Genomic DNA, 9,769 nt, shown 5'->3' on the forward strand with positions numbered 1-9,769 from the left:
TCGCCCCGTTGTGAGCTCTCCCCCTCTAACCCCTCTCCCTCGCCCCTGGCGGCCACCATGGGCGCCGCCCCTCCCCGAGCACACACACACACACACAAGCATGATGAACACACATACACACACACATATGTATGAATTAATCCATGTATATATTAGTATATACGTATTTTGTATGTTTAATTAGTTTAGATTATTTAGATTATTATTGTTTTAGTTATCAAAATTTTTTATATGGAAATTAGTGTTTAATTACTATGGAAATTTTTATGTTTAATTAGTATATAATTTAGATTATTATTATTAGTATATAATTAGTGTTTAATTAGTATGGAAATTTTTTATATAGTGTTGTTTTTCAGTTTTTTAATGGATGTATAGAAGTTGTGTTTTCTGTTTTTAGTGTTAGATGCTTAATTAGTATGAAATAGTATATAGATTTTTGAAATAGTAGAAATGTTAGAAATTTTAGTTATCAAAATCCAATCATTAAAAAAATGTTACTTTTTGCGGGCATATAGCTAGTATTTGTTCTCGACGATGCCCGGCCCGCATCCTCACCGTCGACCCGTCTGCGACGACGTCCAGCCGACCCATGTCCGGGACTGGGATCCGCCAGGCTGGCACTGGGAGGTGCTGCCTGGAGGGGTGCGCCGCTTGATGAGGGACCCGGCCCCGGGTCCTGTTGTCGACCCTGATCTCGTTTGGTGGCGTTCGCGTGGGCCAGTTTTGGTGCGGAGGGACCCGGCCCCACCGGAGGTGGTACGTCGCCGTGTCAGGGAGGAGGACGAGCACGTCCATCGCTACATGGTTGCGTTAGAGGGCGGCAGGTTCTCCAATACCTGGCAGTATCTTCGGGGATCTCACTTCACCTACGATCCTGTGAGGGTTCCTTCTCTTTGGGTGTCCACCGCCCGTGCCGCAGGAACCGCGAGTGTCCTAGATTCTTCTGTAGTATTCGATCTTTAATTAGCTACCTAGCCAGTGATGTACTATTGAATATTATATATTATTCGAGACGATGTATTCAAGATTATATCTATTATTCTAGACGATGTATTCGAGATTATATCTATTATTCGAGACGATGTAATTTGAATACTAAATTGTTTTATATTTCTTTTGGATTAGTTAAATAAAAGCTATGGCAGACAATACCGACAGAGAGGGAGAACAGACCATGTTCGATATGATACGCGGGCCAGATGATGATCAGAATAAAGAAGATTATGACGGCTCCAAATTTCTAAACAACACTGGAGAGGGTGATATGATATTCGATCGCGACGACCGAATTGATGAAGTCATGAACTACGGTTATGACGATGACGAAGAACATGTTGATCCTGAAACAACAAAGACCGGCGAGGTATATATATTTATATAAGCAGGTATCTGGTGATCATCACATGTTTTAAATGACTTGAAGATATATTAACGAATCGATCTTTGTTCTTTCAGCCATCCAGATCGAGCAAATCTTCAGGCAAAAGGACGAAACGAGGCCCGAACAAAAAGTTGAAGGAGGGCGTAAAGTACAATATCGAGGCAATCAAACCTAATGGCGAACCATTAGCGCCTAAGAAGATTGCGGACAAGTTCGTTCGTCAGTGCGGAGTTCTTGTGAAGGACCAACTCCCGATCAAACTTCAAGAATGGAGAGAGCCAGCAAAAGACAAAAGACAAAAAGATAAAAAGACAAAGAGGAGGCTGCTCCACGTCCAGATGTTACTTTTGTCGACAAGAATCAAAAAGATCTGCTTTGGGATACTCTCATGGAACATTTCACCCTACCAGATCATTTCACAGAAGCAGATGTGCAGAAAGTCAAGGACGCTGCTCTTAGGAAGATGGTGGTTGCATTCAAGAACCACAAGAATCGTGAATGGGACAAGTACGTCAAGGGAGGAAGGAAGACTCCAGTATTCGAGGGAACACTAGAGAACCAACGTGCTCATTGGGACGATTTCGTGAAATTCAAGGATTCAGAATTAGCTAAGGAACGGTCGAGAATAAACAAGAAGAATGCCGAAAAAAAGGATAAGTTCCATAAGCTGGGGCCAGGTGGCTATGCGGTGGCAATGCCTAAGTGGGATAAGTCTGAATAGGAGATGGAGGATGCAGGTGTCACTCCGGTTACTAAGAGCTGGCCCCCCAGGTGCAGGACTTGGTTCTATGCGCATGGGGGGGAGTTGGACCCGAAGACAGGCAATGTTTCGACGAAGGCAAGTCTGAAGGCAGCCGACGATGCGATACTTGTTGCAATAGAAGAGGCACGATCGGGGGTGTTCCAGCCCAACAGAGAGAACGACGAGCTTACGCGTGCCCTGGGAAATCCTGAACACCCGGGAAGAACACGAGGCAAGGGCGCTATTCCTTGGTATGAGGGGTTTTCAGACTAGAACAACGACTACAGAACCCGTGCGAGAAAGAAGATTGCGGAGGAGAAGAAGAGGAAGATGGAGGAGGAGCAGAGGAAGCAGGACTACGAACGCCTTCAAGGCCTAGAAGCAAGTCAAGTGGAATTGGCAGTCAAATTCCAGCGGCAGCAGGAGCAGATCGACTCACTTACCCAGCAAAGGGGGTCTCAGCAGCTGCAGCAGCTAGCGGATGATCCAGCATTGGATAGCACCGGCCCATCCATGTCGAGAAGCAGCGTGGGTTCGGCCGCCCCGGACGACGCAATGCTGGGTAGATACCCCGTGGATGACATCACGGAGAACACTAACTGCGAGCTACATGTCAAAATGAAGAACATATCCATGAAGGTGGCGGACGCCGTTGCTTTTACAAATCCCCCGAGGCAACCTTCCATTGCAACCCGATTCCAGCGGGCTATGCTCGTGTCTTGGTTGATGAGGTGGTGGACCCACCATATTCGGAGCTACAGCTTGACATTCCTAGAGGTGACGACGAGCGCTTTCTCGGAGAGGCCAAACATCATATCATCCTATGGAAAAAGGATTGCATCAACTTTCGAAGGCCACCGACACCGTGTCAGCCGACTCCTCGTCGAAGTCCGCCACCAAGTCAGCAGTCTCCCGCTCCTGCAAGTCCACCAAGTCCAGTAAAGTGTCAGGCCACTCCTCCTCCAAGTCCGGCAAAGTGTCAGGCCACTCCTCCTCCTCCAAGTCCGCCACAGCATCAGACGTCCACTCCTCCTCCAAGTCCGGCACAACCTCAGGCCACTCCTCCTCGTCCAACTCAGCCCCGTCAGCCGTCTCCGCCGCCTCAGCAATCGCAGAAGAGACACCCCGCAGCTACGGTGCGTAGCGGTATGAGTCGAGGTAGTACAGGAAGTACAGGCGGAGGCAAGCGATATAAATATGGTCCAAGCTTCACGCCTCTTCCGGAGAGGGCTTATGACAGGTCCGAGGAGGAAATCGCAGCCATATCGAAGGCCGAGGTGGAAGCCCATTTTGCACCGAAACTGCCACCGCCGCCAAGGGAGAAAGTGCCTGAGGAAACGATTGACCACTTCATTCGTATGGCTCAACCACCAGCTCCCAAGCCTGTTGACACAGACTATGAGCGCCACATCAGGAAGTTAAATCGAGCACGTCTACAAAAGGAGGCGAGCACATCTACATCGGGATCGAGCAAACAAGAAGCAGCTGACAAAAAATGCGGGGAAACCATTCCCCAGCTGGGAGAACAGGCGGCGCAATCGATCCCCTCGCTTGTTGTGCCAACAACACGTGACAGTACGCGCGCCCAATATTATCGTGGGCAAATAGTGCATGTTCTCGAGGTGGGCAATGTGGTAATAACGGAGGAGCATATAATGCAGGTGAAGTTCTCAACATCACTGTTGGACAACTCCTCGAGATCAAGCCCATGCCTTTGCTTAGAGAGGATGAAATAAAACGGAAATATGTCCGGGGCCAACCTTTGGTCGCGCCAGACAAGGTAAAGAACCTCCCAATGAGAATGTATGAATTGCATCAATGGTACATGAACATTAGCAAGATTTCAGATCGATTGTCCCTCATGGTGAATGTCAAGGAGGAGCATTACTTCCATGAGAAAGCTGTGTCCGTTGAGTATACTGAACTGTTTCAGTTATACAATCAAGACGCACTCGACAAATCTATCGTCAGTTGCTATTGTCTGTAAGTGATTTCTTTCTGTAATTTAAGTCTCAAGCTAGCTGTAGTGATCCTTTTGATCAATCATTACCTGTAATTATCCTCACTATATTCTTTTCTGTGGTATTATGCAGGATGAAGATGTATGAAATGAGAAAAGGTGGACGCTTTGGCATTGGGTTCATTGACCCAAACACCGTTAATGAATACACATGGCTAATGAATCCACATCAGCAAAAGAACGTAGAGGACTGCATGCTAGAGTTCTTGAAGCGCCTCAAATACAATGAAGATATACTACTTCCTTACAACTTCCAGTGAGTCACACTGTCTTGTACTACAAATTCTCTGTTTTTGCCTACTAGCTAGCTACATGTTTTTGCTTACATATGCCCGCTTAATTAAGACATGCAAATGTGTGTGCATGCAGATTTCACTGGGTCTTGTGTATCATTAAAGTTGACGACGGAACAGTTGAAATACTGGACTCACTACTCAAAGCAAAAACTGACTATAACATCTTGTATGGGATAGTCGACAGGTTATTTCAATCATTATTAACTATATATCTCGGCCTATTTAGTTCGTCATTTCATGACATGAACTATTTAATAACCCCTTTATTCATTTTCTTTGTCGGCGGGGCAGGGCTTAGGCAAGGTTCATCAAGGTCACGGAAGGCGAATGGAAACCAAAGCTTAAATGGTTTTGATCCAAGGTAAGTAATTAAGTAGTACTAGCCTGCTAGCTAGCTGCCATCTCTTTAATTATCATGCTTGATTAATTATTATCTGATCAAATTCCATTCTCGTAAAGGCCCTGAAGCAGGCGCAGGGGACTGATCTATGTGCATTCTGCGTTTGCGAGAACATTCGCATGATGGCGTCCGAAAGGAGCAGATCTCAAAGACAGGAATGGGTACGCTTGTCAGAACACTATTCACAATTTTTACACCATTATCGATATCTAGTCACACAACTAATACACATGCATATTGATCTCCTTCTTAACAGTTCAAAGAGGTGCGGGAGAAGCTCCTAGAAACGGAGCGCGTAGAAGCACTTCAAGAGGAAATAGCGGGATTTTTGCTCGACCAGGTCATAAATCCGAAGGGAGAATACTATTACCCACTACTGCCCCCATGAAAACCACTTCCAATTGTCATCGTGCTCCGAAGGCACCAATTAGGCTAATGCCACTGGCTCCGAAGGCAACATGCATATGTAGGAGAAATTGTATATAGCCATACATGTGTGTATGTGTGAAATAATTAATATGGTGGTTTGTGAGACATTGATGATATATATATATATATATATGCATGATTGGTTCTACTAGAAATTCTATTTATATATATATATAACGTGTACAATGTGTAGTATCGTAAAATACCAGCAAACGAAAAAGAATTAAAATGGAAACACAAAATTAAATGAAAAAGAAATCATAAAACTAAAAAACCCCAAACCTTATAGTACCGGTTGGTCTTACCAACCGGTACTAAAGGGCTCCAGGCCCCCGGAGCTGACTCGTGCCACGTGGTTGCCCTTTAGCACCAGTTCATGCTGAACCGGTACTAAAGGGGGGGGGCTTTAGTGCCCACACTTTAGTGCCGGTTATGGAACCGGCACTAAAGGGCCTTACGAACCGGTGCTATTGCCCGGTTCTGCACTAGTGCAAGTTTGAGCATGAACATTGTATCTGGATCTCGTTTGATACGAGATGGCTACTCATTTAAATCCGAGAATAATGGTAGTTCTATTTATATGAGAGATATGTTTTATGGTCATGTCCCGATGGTCAATGGTTTATTCTTAATGAATCTCGAACGTAATGTTACACATATTCATAGTGTGAATACCAAAAGATGTAAAGTTGATAACGATAGTCCCACATACTTGTGGCACTGCCGCCTTGGTCACATTGGTGTCAAGCGCATGGAGAAGCTCCATGCTGATGGACTTTTAGAGTCTCTCGATTATGAATCATTTGACACATGCGAACCATGCCTCATGGGCAAGATGACCAAGACTCCGTTCTCCGGAACAATGGAACGAGCAACCAACTTATTGGAAATCATACATATCGATGTGTGTGGTCCAATGAGCGTTGAGGCTCGCGGAGGATATCGTTATGTTCTCACTCTCATTGATGACTTGAGTAGATATGGGTATGTCTACTTGATGAAACACAAGTCTGAGACCTTTGAAAAGTTCAAGGAATTTCAGAATGAGGTAGAGAATCAACGTGACCGAAAGATAAAGTTCTTACGATCAGATCGTGGAGGAGAATATTTAAGTCACGAATTTGGTACGCACTTAAGGAAATGTGGAATCGTTTCACAACTCACGCCGCCTGGAACACCTCAGCGTAATGGTGTGTCCGAATGTCGTAATCGCACTTTATTGGATATGGTGCGGTCTATAAAGTCTCTTAACGATTTACCGCTATCATTTTGGGGAGACACTCTAGATACAGCTACATTCACTTTAAATAGGGATCCGTCTAAATCCGTTGAGACGACACCGTATGAATTATGGTTTGGGAAGAAACCTAAGCTATCGTTTCTAAAAGTTTGGGGATGCGATGCTTATGTCAAGAAACTTCAACCTGAAAAGCTCGAACCAAAGTCGGAAAAATGCGTCTTCATAGGATACCCTAAGGAAACCATTGGGTATACCTTCTACTTAAGATCCAAGGGCAAGATCTTTGTTGCCAAGAACGGATCCTTTCTGGAAAATGAGTTTCTCTCGAAAGAAGTAAGTGGGAGGAAAGTAGAACTCGATGAAGTACTACCTCTTGAACCGGAAAGTAGTGCAGCTCAGGAAAATGTTCCTGTGGTGCCTACACCGACTGAAAAGGAAATTAATGATGATGATCAAGGTACTTCGAATCAAGTTGCTACTAAGCTTCATAGGTCCACAAGGACACGTTCCACACCAGAGTGGTATGGCAACCCTGTCCTGGAAATCATGTTGTTAGACAACGGTGAACCTTCGAACTATGAAGAAGCGATGGCGGGCCCAGATTCCAACAAATGGCTTGAAGCCATGCAATCCGAGATAGAATCCATGTATGAAAACAAAGTATGGACTTTGACAGACTTGCCCGATGATCGGCGAGCGATAGAAAACAAATGGATCTTTAAGAAGAAGACGGACGCGGATGGTACTATTACCATCTATAAAGCTCGACTTGTCGCTAAGGGTTATCGGCAAGTTCAAGGGGTTGACTACGATGAGACATTCTCTCCCGTAACAAAGCTGAAGTCCGTCCGAATCATGTTAGCAATTGCCGCATACTATGATTATGAGATATGGCAGATGGATGTCAAAACGGCATTCCTTAACGGGCATCTTAAGGAAGAACTGTATATGATGCAGCCGGAGGGTTTTGTCGATCCTACGAATGCTAGCAAAGTATGCAAGCTCCAGCAATCCATTTATGGGCTGGTGCAAGCATCTCGGAGTTGGAACATTCGCTTTGATGAGATGATCAAAGCGTTTTGGTTTATGTCGACCTTGGAGAAGCCTGCGTTTACAAGAAAGTGAGTGGGAGCTCTGTAGCATTTCTCATATTATATATAGATGACATACTTTTGATGGGAAATGATATAGAACTTTTGGACAGCATTAAGGCCTACTTGAACAAGTGTTTTTCAATGAAGGACCTTGGAGAAGCTACTTACATATTAGGCATCAAGATCTATAGGGATAGATTGAGACGCCTCATAGGTCTTTCACAAAGCACATACTACCTTGATAAGATTTTGAAGAAGTTCAAAATGGATCAGTCCAAGAAAGGGTTCTTGCCTGTGTTACAAGGTGTGAGATTGAGCTCGGCTCAATGCCCGACCACGGCAAAAGATAAAGAAGAGATGAGTGTCATCCCCTATGCTTCAGCCATAGGATCTATTATGTATGCCATGCTGTGTACCAGACCTGATGTAAACCTTGCCGTAAGTTTGGTAGGAAGGTACCAAAGTAATCCCGGCAAGGAACACTGGACACCGGTCAAGAATATCCTGAAGTACCTGAAAAGGACAAAGGACATGTTTCTCGTTTTTGGAGGTGACGAAGAGCTCGTCGTAAAGGGTTACGTCGACGCTAGCTTCCACACAGATCTGGATGACTCTAAGTCACAAACCGGATATGTGTATATGTTGAATGGTGGAGCAGTAAGCTGGTGCAGCTGCAAGCAGAGCGTCGTGGCAGGATCTACATGTGAAGCGGAGTACATGGCAGCCTCGGAGGCAGCGCATGAAGCAATTTGGGTGAAGGAGTTCATCACCGACCTAGGAATCATACCCAATGCGTCGGGGCCGATCAACCTCTTCTGTGACAACACTGGAGCTATTGCCCTTGCCAAGGAGGCCAGGTTTCACAAGAAGACCAGGCACATCAAGCGTCATTTCAACTCCATCCGTGAAAATGTTCAAGATGGAGACATAGATATTTGCAAAGTACATACGGATCTGAATGTCGCAGATCCGTTGACTAAACCTCTTTCGCGAGCAAAACATGATCAACACCAGAACTCTATGGGTGTTCGATTCATCACAATGTAACTAGATTATTGACTCTAGTGCAAGTGGGAGACTGTTGGAAATATGCCCTAGAGGCAATAATAAAAGGATTATTATTATATTTCCTTGTTCATGATAATTGCCTTTATTCATGCTATAATTGTATTATTCGGAAATCGTAATACATGTGTGAGTACATAGACCATACTATGTCCCTAGTAAGCCTCTAGTTTACTAGCTCGTTGATCAACAGATAGTCATGGTTTCCTGACTATGGACATTGGATGTCGTTGATAACGGGATCACATCATTAGGAGAATGATGTGATGGACAAGATCGTGTAGTTCGTTTTGCTAGAGCTTTTCCAATGTCAAGTATCTTTTCCTTAGACCATGAGATCGTGTAACTCCCGGATACCATAGGAGTGCTTTGGGTGTACCAAACTTCACAACGTAACTGGGTGACTATAAAGGTGCACTACAGGTATCTCCGAAAGTGTCTGTTGGGTTGACATGGATCGAGACTAGGATTTGTCACTCTGTATGACGGAGAGGTATCTCTGGGCCCACTCGGTAATGCATCATCATAATGAGCTCAAAGTGACCAAGTGTTTGTTCATGGGATCATGCATTACGGTACGAGTAAAGTGACTTGCCGGAAACGAGACTGAATGAGGTATTGGGATACCGACGATCGAGTCTCGGGCAAGTAACATACCGATTGACAAAGGGAATTGAATACGGGGTTGATTGAATCCTCGACATCGTGGTTCATCCGATGAGATCATCGTGGAACATGTGGGAGCCAACATGGGTATCCAGATCCCGCTATTGGTTATTGGCCGGAGAGCTGTCTCGGTCATGTCTGCATGATTCCCGAACCCGTAGGGTCTACACACTTAAGGTTCGGTGACGCTAGGGTTATTAGGAAGACTTGTATGTGATTACCGAATGTTGTTCGGAGTCCCGGATGAGATCTCGGACGTCACGAGGAGTTCCGGAATGGTCCGGAGGTGAAGATTTATATATGGGAAGTTGTCATACGGTCACCGGAAAGTTTCGGGGGCATATCGGTATTGTACCGGGGCCACCGGAGGGGTTCCGGGGGTCCACCGGGAGGGGCCACCTCTCTCAGAGGGCCTCATGGGCCGTAGTGAGCA

Source organism: Triticum dicoccoides, chromosome 3B (genome assembly GCF_002162155.2).
Source record: "Triticum dicoccoides isolate Atlit2015 ecotype Zavitan chromosome 3B, WEW_v2.0, whole genome shotgun sequence".
Classification (NCBI taxonomy): Eukaryota; Viridiplantae; Streptophyta; class Magnoliopsida; order Poales; family Poaceae; genus Triticum; species Triticum dicoccoides.